The 15,625-nt window shown below is 48.7% G+C and overlaps 1 non-coding gene across 1 annotated transcript; it reads right to left on the reverse strand.

The window, feature by feature from the left end:
* Positions 1–11,576: 11,576 nt before the first annotated feature.
* Positions 11,577–11,649, reverse strand: trnat-ugu (transfer RNA threonine (anticodon UGU)). The gene has a single exon. It is a non-coding gene; the product is annotated as a tRNA-Thr (tRNA).
* Between the last annotated feature and the right edge of the window lie 3,976 nt (positions 11,650–15,625).

The following is a 15,625-nucleotide window of genomic DNA, read 5'->3' on the forward strand; positions in this document are numbered from 1 at the left end:
TGCAGCACTTAAATTAAAGCTTTGTTTATTGTTATTATTGCTTTCATAAGCCAGGAAAGTGTGACAGAGTCTGTTGTTTCCCACCATCGCCCCTTTGACGACTTGTGTTGAAAAACAAGCCAGAAGCTTCTATGGTAATGTTGATGGAGTACTGGAGAAGCTCGGGAGCATGACACAGAGGTACCAAATTGATGCATCATTCTTCAGCACATCAAGAAAATCTCACTTTAAAAAAAACTGTTTTGATTTGAGTTGCCATGGTAATAAGTCCACACTCTCCTCTTCAGAGGCCCTGTTTTCTGGAGCACTGGTGATTTGCTTTTCACTGGCCACAACTCATCTGTCAAGCACTGTTTTTCTTTCCTTTTTAAAGCCACTGCCTAATATTCATCACGTACAGATCACTTTTCTTCTACTTTATTATCTGATCACCCAGGGGCCTTACGGGTGCAGCGAGGCAGAGGCTCCTAGTTCCACTCCAGGAGTTGATGGTCGATAAAAGTGTATCAACCAGAAAATCCTTCAAGCCGGTGTTCTTCTCTGACCACTGCCTCCTGCTGGCTGACTGTCATCTGCAGGGCAACCACAGGTCGGCAGGGAATGTGGAAGCTGAGTATGAAATTATTGACCCCTGGGAAACATTGAGGAGCTCAAAAGGGATTACACAGTTTGGAAGCTGGTGGGAAACTGTCAAGGGGCACATCAAGAGGCTCTTTATCCTCAAAGGTGTTGAGAAGGCGAGAGAGAGCAGTAGGGAAAGCTTCCAAACCCCAGAACAGCTTGCAGAACATGCTTCTGCTGCAGACAATGCAGATCAATGTTGCAGAGGATCTCCGGGAGGTGAAGAACCAGCAAGCCTCACTGTCTGCCTCAGAGGCCTCCAAGATAATCTTTCAGCCCAGGGTCTGCTCTGTGGAGCGGGATGGGACGTGCTTGCATTTCTGCTTCCAGAAGGTGCGCAGGGAGACCTCTGTCCTCAGCAGCCTGAAGGAAGAAGATGGCTCGGTCAGGTCATCTCAGTCTGACATCCTGAGGATCAGCAAATCCTTTTCTACCACTGTGAAGCCCATGGATAGTCTGACCTCTCAATTGTTCCTATCCTCGGTATAATGGAGGTCTTAGACCACAACACACAGGAGAAACTGGACCAGCCATTAACTCGAGATGAATTGACCAAGATTCTTAAGTAATTAGAAAAGAATAAAACTTCCAGAACCAACTGCTTATGATCAAGTTGTATTCGTCTCTGTGGGAGTTGATTGATAATGACCTGCTACAGGTACGCTTCTAGATATATTGGACAGTAAGCTTCCAGCTGGTAGAGTGTGGATCCATGAGGAAAGGTATCATCACCCTCATTGACAAGTGGCGATAAATCTCACCACTGATTGTGGATTATAAATTCCTGCCTTAGGCCATCGTCAACTGAGTCAGGTCTGCTCTGGGATTGGTGATTCACCCCAACAAAACCTGTGCTGTACTAGACAGGAAGATCTCCGAAAGCCTGGCATTCCTCAGGGATATAATCGCCTACATGTCGGACATGGGGGTGGACACTTGCCTCGTCAGCCCGGACCAGGAGAAGGCATTTGACAGGATGTTGGACATGTACTCATTGGGCACATTCTCCAAAATGGGCTTTGGGGAGGGAATTCACAACTGGATCTAACTGCTCTACACCAACATCGTTGGTGCAGTCAATGGATGGGAATCAAAACAATTGTCAATCAGGTCCACAGTCAGGCAGGGCTAACCAACCTCTCCTGGCTTGTTGGTGTGCTGTATACGGCCTTCTCTTGGGTTCATCAGGAAGGATGTGAACCTGAGAAGGGTGACTATTCCAGGTCAAAACCTCTAGTACATGGATGATGTTGTCACTCCCTGCTCAGATCCGCTGTCAGTGCACGGACTCACGAGCATCTGCCTCTCGTTCGAACTGGCCTTGGGAGCCAAGGTAAAAGCAAGGCAGGAGTGAGCCCATGTTCTTTTGGAACTGAGCTGACCAATCCTTTATCCCCTTCACCTTCAGGACAGATTAACTAAAAGCGCTGGGAATGTGGTTCAGATGTGCTCAAAATCTTGGGAGGAAGGCATTATCAAGGTGAGATAGAAACTGGGCTTGTGGGACCACCACTCCCTTCTCATTATAGGTTAAAAACCTGGTCATTGTGAGAGAGGAACTCTCTGTCTGTTGTACTTGGTGCAGGTCTGGCCCGTTCTCTGAAACTGCGCTGTTGCAGATAACTGAGCCATCTTCCACAAGCTCTGAATAAGGTTGGGGGGGGCGGGGGGGGGGAAGTGCGGGGTGGGGGGGGGGGGTGGTAGTGAGGGGGGGAATGAATGTAGCCAGCATCACCCTCATCCTGATGGCCAATTTTGTGTGCAGATGCACCACGCTAAGCATACACCCTCGATATACAGTCACCAAATCTCACTGTGTACTGAGGCTCTACCTGTCCCCAGTGTAGCGAAGGATTGAACTCAGCTCATTGTTGTGGAACGCTCTGAGTAGTTGGACCATTCCATATCACCTATCCTCATAGAGTCATAGAGATATACAGCATGGAAACAGACCCGTCCATCCAACTCATCCATGCTGACCAGATATCCCAACCCAATCTAGTCCCACCTGCCAGCACCTGACCCATATCCCTCCAAACCCTTCCTATTCATATACCTAACCAGATGCATTTTAAATGTTGCAATTGTACCAGCCTCCACCACTTCCTCTGGCAGCTCATTCCATACACATGCCACCCTCTGAGTGAAAAGATTGCCCCTTAGGTCTCTTTTATATCTTTTCCCTCTCACCCTAAACCTACGCCCTCTAGTTCTGAACTCCCCTACCCCAGGAAAAAAAAACTTTGTCTATTTATCCTATCCATGCACCTCATGATTTTATAAACCTCCATAAGGTCACCCCTCAGCCTCTGACACTCCAGGGAAAACAGCCCCAACTTACTCAGCCTCTCTCTTTGGCACAAATCCCCCAAGCCTGGCAACATCCTTGTAAATCTTTTATGAACCCTTTTAAGTTTCACAACATCTTTCCGATAGGAAGGAGATCAGAACTGCATGCAATATTCCAACAGTGGCCTAACCAATGTCCTGTATGGCTGCAACATGACGTCCTAACTCCTGTACTCAATACTCTGACCAATAAAGGAAAGCATACCAAATGCCTTCTTCACCATCCTATCTACCTGCGAGTCCACTTTCAAGGAGCTATGAACCTGCACATCAAGGTCACTTTGTTCAGCAACACTCCCAAAGACCTTACCATTAAGTGTATAAGTCCTGCTAAGATTTGCTTTCCCAAAATGCAGCACCTCACATTTATCTGAATTAAACTCCTTTGTGGGGAAATTAGCAAATAGAAATATCATTGACCACAAGTCCATCAGGCCGTGGTCAGCACATTGCATCCTCCACACCCTGCGGGGAAAGGAGAGGGTAGGTCCTGTTATGTGCTTCCCTGAGCAGACCATCAAAGTCATTCCGCAGAATTCCTCATCACCAGAACTTTCCAACAAGCACCAAGACATCGCTCGGCTGGTGCTGAGGAGGGCACCAGCTGTGATCCTTCATGTACCAAAACTCCCAAACTCTCGGCACCACCACATGCTGCCCTCGAAGCAACCATGGGGTGAGTGGGTGGCGGTGGTGGTGGGTGGAGGTAGAGACTGTCACACACTTCCTTCTTGAATGTGCCATTGCAAAGGGAAGTCTGGAGAGAGATGCAGCAGGGTTTTGTTGAGATTCATCCCGAGCAGCTCCATGATGCAGGACTCTGTGCTCTATGACCTGTTCCCCAGGACACACACCATGATAAACATCGACTGTGCCTGGAAGACCACCAACTCGGTGAAAGATGCTCTTCGGTCTGCCCCGAAACCTGTTGGCCTTCCAGAGCAAGGAGTTGACCCTGACTGAGTGTTGCAGACGGGCACAGTTCAAGGTCCAGGACTACGTGCTGAGGGACACACTGAAGCTTGGGGCAGCTGCCACCATGGCACAGTGGGTACAGACCACTATCTGAGGCCTGCCATAGGACGGAGGGGGGGGGTCTTTTCAGTAATCTGACCCTCCCGATGCCTCAAATAAATGTAACTATAATCTTGTACAAGTAAGAAATGCCTTTGAGCAAAAAGTGAGGTCTGCAGATGCTGGAGATCAGAGCTGAAAATGTGTTGCTGGTCAAAGCACAGCAGGTCAGGCAGCATCCAAGGAACAGGAAATTTGACGTTTCGGGCCCGAAACGTCGAATCTCCTGTTCCTTGGATGCTGCCTGACCTGCTGTGCTTTGACCAGCAACACATTTTCAGCTAAGAAATGCCTTTGCTCTGTTTGTTGGATAGAGTCAAATTCTTTGATGTTTCTTTGTTTCTTTGTATGCTACTATATGGAACCGAACTGCTTTAGTGACTTTGTATCTATATAAATATAGTTTTATGAATAAAGTATATTTTACTTGAAAATCTTTCACACATGCACCACAGGCAGGCAGTAGGAGTACTGACCATATAATGGAAAGAAAATTAGAGCCCATTGCAGTTTCTACCCATAGATCCAGCCATGCACATGTTGGTGGGTCTGCTTTTTTTGTTAATGCCTATTCTTCTGTTCAAATATATTATTATACAGCTGTGGAGCATGGGGGGGGGGGGCTTGGACCTAGGCCTCCCAGTCTAAGGCAGGAACACTGCCACTCCACCACAAGTGGACCCTTAAACCTTACTGGATCAGGCATTTCCAGGTAGTTTCCCATCCAAGTACTAACCAGGCCTGAGTCTGTTCAGTTTCCAAGATCAGATAAGATTAGATTAGATTACTTACAGTGTGGAAACAGGCCCTTCGGCCCAACAAGTCCACACCGACCCGCCGAAGCGCAACCCACCCATACCCCTACATTTACCCCTTACCTAACACTACGGACAATTTTAGCATGGCCAATTCACCTGACCCGCACATCTTTGGACTGTGGGAGGAAACGGAGCACCCAGAGAAAACCCACGCAGACACGGGGAGAACGTGCAAACTCCACACAGTCAGTCGCCTGAGTCGGGAATTGAACCCGGGTGAATAACCATTTTCAGACTAGTGACTGTCTCATCAAGGTGGGCCTTGAAGACTTTGGGTTTGTTATCATTGAAGTCCAGGAAAATGAGTAGTAACCTTATTGAAACTGTTGGAGAATTTAGTCCAATTAATCAGAGATCACAAACACCCAGATCGGGCTGAGAACTGACAAGGATTTATTTAACAAGCAGCAATACCGTGAAGAGACTTGACCACACTGAAACAGTCACGGACAGGCCGTTCAGAAGGAACCATAGCTTCTTCCCTGAACAGAAAACACTGTGGAGTTTTATACCCTTACCACAATGAAGTGTGAGTTATGAGACAATGGTGTGAGTTGTACAACAAGGAGAAATAAAGTTCATTCATTGAAAAGATTCAAGTGTCTGGTATCTGACAATGAGTTTCTTAATTAGATTTCCTACAGTGTGGAAACAGGCCCTTCGACCCAACAAGTCTACATCAGCCCTCCAAAGAGCAACCCACCCAGACCCATTCCCCTACATTTACCCCTGACTAATGCACCTAACACTACAGGCAATTTAGCATGGCCAATTCACCTGACCTGCACATCTTTGGACTGTGGGAGGAAACCGGAGCACCCGGAGGAAACCCATGCAAACACGGGGAGAATGTGCAAACTCCCCACAGTCAGTTGCCCAAGGCGGGAACTGAACGTGCATCCCTGGCACTATGATGCAGCAGTGTTAACCACTGAGCCACTGTGCCACCCAATTGACTCAGGAGATTCCAATGCTTGGCTGGAGTAGGTGTTAATGGGTTTCATCCTGGTATCAATGCATTCGTATTGTTGAGGGGGCAAGCGAAGTACCTTTGGTGCCTCCTTGTCTGGGTACCCTTTGTGAAGGTTTGACTCCTAGTGGGAGCAGCTGAACCCTAAGGACGCCAGAGGTGTTTGGCTATCGTGGAGTGGGAGGCGCATTATCAGTTAATCTGAAGAAGTATATTCTCTTGTTTTGGGGCTGGATGAGGCATGTCCTGAGGTATGTGTGATGTCTGGGGCAGCTGGTTTAGCCAATTTGAGGCATTGTGGGTTGGCTTATTGGCTAAGTGTAGACATTTTGTGTTGTGTGTTTTGTGGCCATGGGGAGGCCAGGACCAGTATTTCCTCCCACAGAAACAAATGAACTTCTCAAAGGGAAACAATGGAAAGGTCGCTTCCCCTTGTGGAAGAGTCAAGGGCCAGAGGGTATCATCTCCGCATCAGGGGAATTTCAGATTAATTTAACTGTAACTAATTGAATTGAATTAATTCAATTAAAGTAATCATTTAAGATAAAGGTGAGGAGGAATTTGGTCTCTCAGTGGGTAGTGAATCCGCTGAATTGTTTACTGCAGAGGACTGTTGAGGCTGGGTCAGTAAGCCTGATCAAGACAGATTGTTATTTAATCAGGCAGCTGAGGGCTATGGGGATGTAAGTGGAGTTGAAGATTATCAGGTCACCCATGATCTCATTGAATGGTAGAGCAGGCTCGACGGGCTGAATGGCCTACATTGATTTCTGTGTCTTACAATCATATGTTGCCACAGCAACCAGCCTGCCTAGGGGTCTGGTTGGCTGAGTCACCTGGATGGTGGCCTGTAGGAATCAGACTGGTACCAACCCCACAGGGTTTGATCTCTGCTCCATCCTCACTGACTGCTTTCCTTTCTGCTGTTTTGGTTTTCTCTTTCTTGTTTTAGTTTTCTTTTCAGTGCGTACCCCTCGGATGGAGCTCGGGTATGGAGGCGGTGTTGGCAAAGGGGGCCCAGAGTGGGGAATTTGCCGGTTTAGCCGCATGGCAGCTGGTGTGCACAGGGCAGATCACCGGGGGGTCAGTGACATCCTGGTTTCCTCAGGATCAGAATCCTTGACGTGGCTGGGGGTCCGGAGGGGTACCAGAGCAGGACTCTAGCGGTCTGCGGGGAGGGGAAGTAGGGCTAGTGGTCAACACGGAGTGCGGAACTGCAGCACGGAGACACGGGGATCGAGAGGTCGAACCCATTGTGGTGATGGGGGTGGGGGTGGGGACGATGATAAAGTGCAGTGTGGGGGTGGGAGACAGATCGAGCCCAGTGTGGGGGTGTGGGGGAGAGATCGAGCCCAGTGTGGGGGTGTGGGGGAGAGATCGAGCCCAGTGTGGGGGTGTAGGGGAGAGATTGAGTCCAATTTGGGGGTTGGGGGGAGAGATCCAGTCCAGTATGGGGGTGCAGGGGAGAGATTGAGTCCAGTGTGGGGGTGGGGTAGAGATCGAGCCCTGTGTGTGGGGGGGGGGAAGAGATCGAGTTCAGGATGGGGGTGGGCAGGAGAGATCGAGCCCAGTGTGGGGGTATAGGGGAGAGATCGCACCCAGTGTGGGGGTGGGGTGGGAGTTCGAGTCTAGTGTGGAGGTGGAGGGGGAGAGATCGAGCCCGGTGTGGAGGTGGGGGGAGAGATTGAGTCCAGTGTGGGGGAGTAGGGGCAAAATCGAGTCCAGTGTGGGGGTGGGGAGGGGGGGTGACATTGAGTCCAGTGCAAGGGTGGGGTGTGGGGGGGCAAGATCGAGTCCAGTGTGGGGGTGAGGGGGCGAGATCGAGTCCAGTGCAGGGGTGGGGAGGGAGGACGGGAGATATCGAGTACAGTGTTGGGTGGAGGGGAGAGATCGAGTCCAGTGTGGGGGTTTAGTGGTGAGTATGAGCGTGTGTGACCCTCGTGGGGAGTGTGTGATCCGGTGGGGAGTGTGTGGCCCTCGTGGGGAGTGTGTGATCCGGTGGAGCGTGTGTGACCGCGTGGGGAGTGTGTGACCTCATAGGGAGTGTGTGACCCTCATGGAGCGTGAGTGATCCCGTGGGGAGTGTGTGATCCGGTGGGGAGTGTGTGACCCTCGTGGGGAGTGTGTGATCCGGTGGGGAGTATGTGATCCCGTGGGGAGTGTGTGACCCTGGGGGGAGCGTGAGATCCTTTGGGGAATGTGTGACCCTGTGGGGAGTGTGTGATCCGGTGGGGAGTATGTGATCCCATGGGGTGGGTGTGACCCTGAGGGGAGTGTGTGTCCCATAGAGCGTGTGTGACCCCTTGTGGTGTGTGAGACCCTCGTGGGGAGTGTATGACTCTGGGGGGAGTGTGTGACCCCATGGGATGTGTGTGTCCCCGTGGGGCGTGTGAGACCCCGTGGGGGAGGTGTGACCTTGTGGAGAGTGTGTGATCCCATGGGGAGTGTGAGATCCTGGGGGGAGTGTGTGACCCCTTGGGGCATGTGTGACCCCGTGGGGAATGTGAGACCCCGTGGGGGTGTGTGACCTTGTGGGGAGGTGTGACCCCGTGGGGAGCGTGTGTGACCCCGTGGTGGAGTGTGTGTCGCTGGGGGGAGTGTGAGACCCCGTGGGGAGTGTGAGACCCCGTGGGATATGTGTGACTCTGGGGGGAGTGTGTGACTCCATGGGGAGTGTGTGATCTTGTAGGGTGTGTGTGATCCTGGGGGGAGTGTGTGACCCTGGGGGAGAGTGTGAGACCCCAAGGGGAGTGTGTGATCCTGGGGGCTGACCCCGTGGGGAGTGTGAGACCCCAAGGACCATGTGTGATCCTGTGGGGAGTGTGAGACCCCAAGGGGAGTGTGAGACCCCGAGGGGAGTGTGTGACCCCGTGGGGAGTGTGAGGCCCTGGGGGGAGTGTGTGACCCTGGGGGAGTGTGAGGCCCTGGGGGGAGTGTGAGACCTCGAGGGGAGTGTGTGACCCCGTGGGGAGTGTGAGACTCTGTGGGGAGTGTGTGATCATGGGGTGGAGGGGGTGACCCCGTGCGGAGTGTGAGACTGTGGGGAGTGTGAGATTCTGGGGGGGACGGGGTGACCCCGTGCGGAGTGTGACACTGTGGGGAGTGTGAGATTCTGGGGGGGGGGGGGGGGTGACCCCTTGGGGAGTGTGAGACCCTGGGGGGCGTGTGAGACCCTGTGGGGAAGCCCAGTGCAGAGAGATTGCAGGGTTCACATCTAACAAAGGACTGCAATTTTTGAAACTTTTAACTTTATTTCTTTATTTACTACTTTATACTGCAAAGAACTGTAATGTTAATGTTTTAAGTTATTTCTTTATTTGTGTAAAACTAGGCGTTACTGTCAAAAACTCTGGGTGATGCATTTAAGGTGAGAGGGGTAAGTTCATATAAAATGTGAGGAATTAGAATCATCACAGGATCCCCAGTGTGGAAAGAGACCAGTTGGCCCCACAAGTCCACACCAACTCTCCAAAGAGTATCCCACCCAGACCTATTCCCCTCCCCTATTATCTACATTTCCCATGACTAATGCACCTAACCTGCACATTCCTGAACACTACGGGCAATTTATCACAGCCAAAACACCTAACCTACACATCTTTGGACGGAAACCCACGCAGACACATGGAGAATGTGCAAACTCCACACAGACAGTTACCCGAAGCTAGAATTGAACCTGGGTCCTTGGCACTGTGAGGCAGCAGTGCTAACCACTGAGCCACCACGTCACCTAGGAATCTGCAATGCACTGCCAGTGGTAGTGGTGGATGCACATGAATATGAAAGAATGGAGGAATATGAAACAAGAGCAGATAGAAGCGGATGGTTTAATTTGACCTTATGTTCTGCACAACGTGGTACCTGAAGATCCCAATCCTGTATTATTCTATGTTTCATGTTATACTTTGTACCTGTGATTTTGTACCGAGGTACCTTGCTCCTAAGATGGTGCTATGAATGAGACCACTGTAAACCTTTCACTGTACTCCTGTATCCCTGTACTTAAGTACATGCAACAATAAAACCTCATTCTAATGTTTTACTTTAAGGAGAAACAAGAGGAAAGTATACAGTATCTTTAAAGTAACTCTTTTGTGGGTCAGGTTGAAGTTGCAGATGTAAGTTTCAGGGGCACAATGGCACGTGCCACATACAGACAGAAATATCTCTCCAGGTAAGTGCCTCGAAACAAGTCTGAAAGCGCAGGGGTTTTCAGGAGAAGGACCCAAAGCCTATGAAATGAAGAAACTTTTTGTGATCAAAGAGAGGGGTGCGGTTACTGGTGGACTTTCTGCCGGATTAGGATCTCAGGCAAGGAAGAGCCGAGTGTCAATCAGTGGCCAGCAACTCCAGAACCTGGCAACATCCCTTGAGGATGCAGGATTGTCCCCTGGGAGATCTCGTCAAAATGGCTTTGCAGGTAAGGGTGGGATGGAGTGGAGGGCACTTCTCAGTGGCTACCAAGCCCCACTGACTTAGGTCCAGCCATGCCCATAGTGGATAACCAGCTGGAATTGTTCCCATTCCATTCCTGAAGAAGGGCTTATGCCCGAAAAGTCGATTCTCCTGCTCCTCGGATGCTGCCTGGCCCGCTGTGTTTTTCCAGCATCACATTTTTCAACTCAGGTCTCCAGCATCTGCAGTCCTCACTTTCTCTCATTCCACCTGGGCCTTAAATCATTGGAATTCAAGAGGGACTAAGTCATTAGATGGTCATTCATTGACAATTTAAGGACCTCAATTAGCAGCAGGAAGACTCAAGCTTGACTTAATTCCGTTGGAGGCAGGATGGTGGATAGGATTTGATCTCCCCCTTACCACTGTTGGAGTTGCCAACACTGAAGAGAATTGTAATTGGAGGCAACAGCTTCCATAGTCAAAATCATGGCCTTCATGCTCATGGTAACCAGGTAAGATAATGAAGTGACTCATAGTGCAAAAGAGAAAACTTGTTATTGAGTAAAACTTGTTCTTTAGTTTAGGAAAGGTTCAAGCTTGACCTAATTCAGGTGGAAGTAAGATGGTGGAGGGGTTTTGACATCCCATCGTTCTGCCTCATTAAATTCTTGACTTGCCTCTTGGCCCGGAAGATTCTGTCCAGATATGTCAACCCTATCTTCCAGGCAAAAGTGAGGACTGCAGATGCTGGAAACCAGAGTTCAGATTAGAGTGGTGCTGGAAAAGCACAGCAGGTCAGGCAGCATCCGAGTAGCTGGAAAATTGGCGTTTCAGACTGGGGAGAAGGTAGCAAAGAGTACAATAGGTACTCCTGACATCAAGTAAAAAGTGAGGTCTGCAGATGCTCGAGATCACAGCTGAAAATGTGTTGCTGGTCAAAGCACAGCAGGCCAGGCAGCATCTCAGGAATAGGGAATTCGACATTTCGAGCATAAGCCCTTCATCAGGAATGAGAGAGAGTAGCCAAGCAGGCTAAGATAAAAGGTAGGGAGGAGGGGCGATAGGTGGAAGGAGGTCAAGGTGAGGGTGATAGGCCGGAGTGGGGTGGGGCGGAGAGGTCAGGAAGGAGATTGCAGGTTAGGAGGGCGGTGCTGAGTTGAGGGAACTGACTGAGACAAGGTGGGGGGAGGGGAAATGAGGAAACTGGAGAAATCTGAATTCATACCTTGTGGTTGGAGGGTTCGGATTTGTTGTAGGTACAGGTTGTCCTGGTTGGGTCCAAATTTTGTTGGTTGGAATGTAGTTCGGAGTCCGTGTGGGATCAGTCGATTCCTAAAAGTCCAGTAAGGCCCCAGCGAGGATCGAACTCGCGACCCCTGGTTTACAAGACCAGTGCTCTAACCACTGAGCTATGGAGCCTGGACTCCTGACATCAACACCACCACTGCCCCCATGTGGCCATACGTGTGAGTGCAGAGGGCAAATGGTCTCGTAGTTTATGGCGTCTCTCTGCAGATTCTCTTGCAGGTGCCTATTGTACTTTTTGCTACCTTTCTAATCTGCGGATGCTGCCTGACCTGCTGTGCTTTTCCAGCACCACTCTAATCTAAACCCTATCTTCAAGCCTTGTGTCACCTTTATTTACTCCACATCCTACCAATTCTGGCCTCCCCACCTCATGGGAGCCACTTTGATTAAACTGCAATGAACCGTTTGGCCTTGTGCAGCTCAGGAGGTTATTGACTCTCTTCTGACATTGGACCCAGTTTCGTCATGGAGCCCGCAGCTGGTCACCTCCTTTGCCAACCATCTCTGTTCTGGTGGTCAGGAAGGACACCCTGCTGCTGCCAGTGGGAAACAAGACCTCCCACAGGCCATCTTTGAGATGTCAAAGGCTTCAGTATTCTCCAGGACACCTGAAGAGAATCTGCAGAGAGATGCCATAAACCACGAGACCATTTGCCCTCTGCACTCACATGTATGTCCACATGGGGGCAGTGGTGGTGCTGGTGTCAGGGGATAACAAACCCCAGGTCAAAATGTCTGTTTGAGAGTGATGCTACTGGAGTGCAGGGTGTGGATGCCAATCTTAGTGCCAGTTAAAAGTAAATTGAAAAGACTATAAGATATGGGAGTAACATTAGGCCATTTGACCCATCGAGTCTGCTACCATTCAATCTTGGATAATATGTTTCTCAGCCCCATTCTCCTGGAACTAAATCACTTGGAAATATCACCCGTTCCTTCATTGCCATTGGGTCAAAATCATGGGCCTCCCTCCCTAAGGGTATTGTGGGTCTGCCCTACAGTATATGGACACACAGTTCAAGAAAGTTGCTTAACACAACCTGCATAGGGACAACTGGGAAAGGGAAATAAATTCTTGCTGAATCTGTGATGGATATTTACCATTAATGAATAATTTTTTTAAAATTACATCCTCCTCGTGACCAAGTCCTGACTGTCAGAGATGCATATAACAGGATTTATTCTTAATGCCTCCTGAACCTACAGTGGAAGCACTTTAAAAAGGATGTTGAACTGTAGGCAAATGAATCACCCCAAATACAGCAAGGTGATGAAGGACAGAACTGTCGCATCCTTTCCACTCAAACTGAACCAGTCTTTGTGAGTTCTTTACCTTCGTGCATCCTGAGTGCAAGCTCATACTTGGAACATCGACCCCTCAGCTCCTCGGATGCTGTCTGACCGGCTGTTCTTTTCCAGCTTGTTGACTCTGATCTCCAGCACCTGCAGTCCTCACTCTCTCCATCTCCAATCATGGGCCAATTATGTTACGCCAGGGTCAGGTAGACAAGAGGGCGATCAGACCTGGGATTGGAGAGGCAAAAACATTGGCAGCTGATGGAGCCAAGTGAGATGCATGTTGCATGTCCTGCAGGTTGTTCTGTTCCATGTTTGACTTGTGAAATTGCCAATTACACTACAGGCAGTTCCTGGGTTGTGAACAGGGTTCCATTTTTGAGTTCAGTTGCCAGTTAATTTGTATGCAAGGAAAAAGTGAGGTCTGCAGATGCTGGAGATCAGAGCTGAAAATGTGTTGCTGGTTAAAGCACAGCAGGTCAGGCAGCATCCAAGGAACAGGAAATTCGACGTTTTGGGCACAAGCCCTTCATCAGGAAGCTTTCCTGATGAAGGGCTTGTGCCCGAAACGTCGAATTTTCTGTTCCTTGGATGCTGCCTGACCTGCTGCGCTTTAACCAGCAACACATTTTCAGCTCTAATTTGTATGCAAGTCAGACCACAACACAGGACGATTTAAAACAGCTGTTTGTAATCACGTGGAAAGGTTAGCATGTTGGATCTTTAAAGTTAATATTGATACCTCACTGTACAGGATCAAGTTCATAAGTACGAGCATTCACAAGTCAGATGCTTGTAACAGAAACAAAAGTTGCTGGAAAAGCTCAGCAGGTCTGACAGCAAAAGGCATAGGTTTAGGGTGAGAGGGGAAAGATTTAAAAGTATTGGTCAGAGTATTGAGTACAGGAGTTGGGTGATCATGTTGCGGCTATACAGGACATTGGTTAGGCCACTGTTGGAATATTGCGTGCAATTCTGGTCTCCTTCCTATCGGAAGGATGTTGTGAAACTTGAAAGGGTTCAGAAAAGATTTACAAGGATGTTGCCAAGGTTGGAGGTTCTGAGCTACAGGGAGAGGCTGAACAGGCTGGGGCTGTTTTCCCTACAGTGTCAGAGGCTGAGGGGTGACCTTATAGAGGTTTACAAAATTATGAGGGTCATGGATAGGATAAATAGGCAAAGTCTTTTCCTGGGGTAGGGGAGTCCAAAACTAGAAAGCATAGGTTTAGAATGAGAGGGGAAAGATATAAAAGAGACCTAAGGGGCAACGTTTTCACGCAGAGGGTGGTATATGTATTGATCGAGCTGCCAGAGGAAGTGGTGGAGGCTGGTACAATTGCAACATTTAAGAGGCATTTGGATGGGTATATGAATAGGAAGGGCTTGGAGGAATATAAGCCAGGTGCTGGCAGATGGGACTAGATTGGGTTGGGATATCTGGTCAGCATGGACAGGTTGGACCGAAGGGTCTGTTTCCATGCTGTACATCTCTATGACTCTATGACTCTATGAAACCTTCCACACAGAGCATGGTGTGTGTATGGAATGAGCTGCCAGAGGAAGTGGTGGAAGCTGGGACAATTCCAGCATTTAAAAGGTACCTGGGTGGGTACATGGATCAGAAGGGTTTAGAGGGATATGGGCCAAAAGCTGGCAAATGGGACTAGATTAATTTAGGATATTTGGTCAGCACAGGTAAGTTGGAGCGCAGGGTCTGTTTCAGTGCTGTACACCTCTATGACTCTACGACTCTATCTGTGAAGAGAAATCAGAGTTCACATTTCAGGTGTGGTCAACGAACCTGAAACGTTGATCCTGATTTCTCTTCACAGATGCAGCAAGACCTGCTGAGCTTTTCCAGCAACTTCTGTTAACGTTTCTGATTTACAGCATCTGCAGTTCTTTCGGTTTTTATTCAGATATTTGTAAATTGTACAATTTGTAAATTGTACATTCTTAGATATATTACTCCCAATTACTCTAGAGTGGAATCCGCAAGGATGATCTAAGTTAACCAGAAAAATAAACCCACACAGTGCTGCTTTCAATACCTCATTAACAATAACATTTATTTCCCACAGGTACTTGACATACCAGAACATCGCTCAAGAATTACTTGAGGAGAAACAGCAAAACCACCAATGACCATGAATATTTGAAAATTCCAAACTCGCTTCACAGAGGCACAGCCATGTCCATTTAATAGAGGGTTGGAGGTGAATTCTCTTCAGCTATGTCAATAACTCCTTCTGTGCATAGGAAATTAATTAATATTCCTATGAGCACTTACTGCACAGGCTCATTAATCAATAACTGCATGTTACTCCACACAATAACAATTACCGCACTGGATAATTAATTTTTTTTCTTCATTTGACTTTCTACCTGAGCTCCCACAGCTTAAGTTACTTGACATAAGGTCTCTTGTTTAGTTAAGAAGTCTCTTTTTCTCTGAGTAACCTTCACTTGCGGTAGTGTACAGTATCAGTAAAGTGCTTACATTCCAAGTTCTGAAGCCTCTGCTGCCTACAGATGACTACGGTTGATACATAAATGGATGAACGATCCATTGCATTCTGGAAACATTCTTGTCACTAATATCTTAACAGTAGACAAATCTTCAACACTCCTGTGTTTATTGAAGACAGTAACATCCTCGGCAGAACTTAATAGGGATGTTAACCACTAGCTGGCAAACAAGGGGGTATCTCATCTCATCCCACCTCTACTGAGGAAGAGCAGCAGGAGCTAAATGCCTACTGGGCACTTAACTGGGCAGCACCTGGTCTAC

The sequence above is a fragment of the Hemiscyllium ocellatum genome, chromosome 9 (genome assembly GCF_020745735.1).
Source record: "Hemiscyllium ocellatum isolate sHemOce1 chromosome 9, sHemOce1.pat.X.cur, whole genome shotgun sequence".
In the NCBI taxonomy this organism is placed as follows: Eukaryota; Metazoa; Chordata; class Chondrichthyes; order Orectolobiformes; family Hemiscylliidae; genus Hemiscyllium; species Hemiscyllium ocellatum.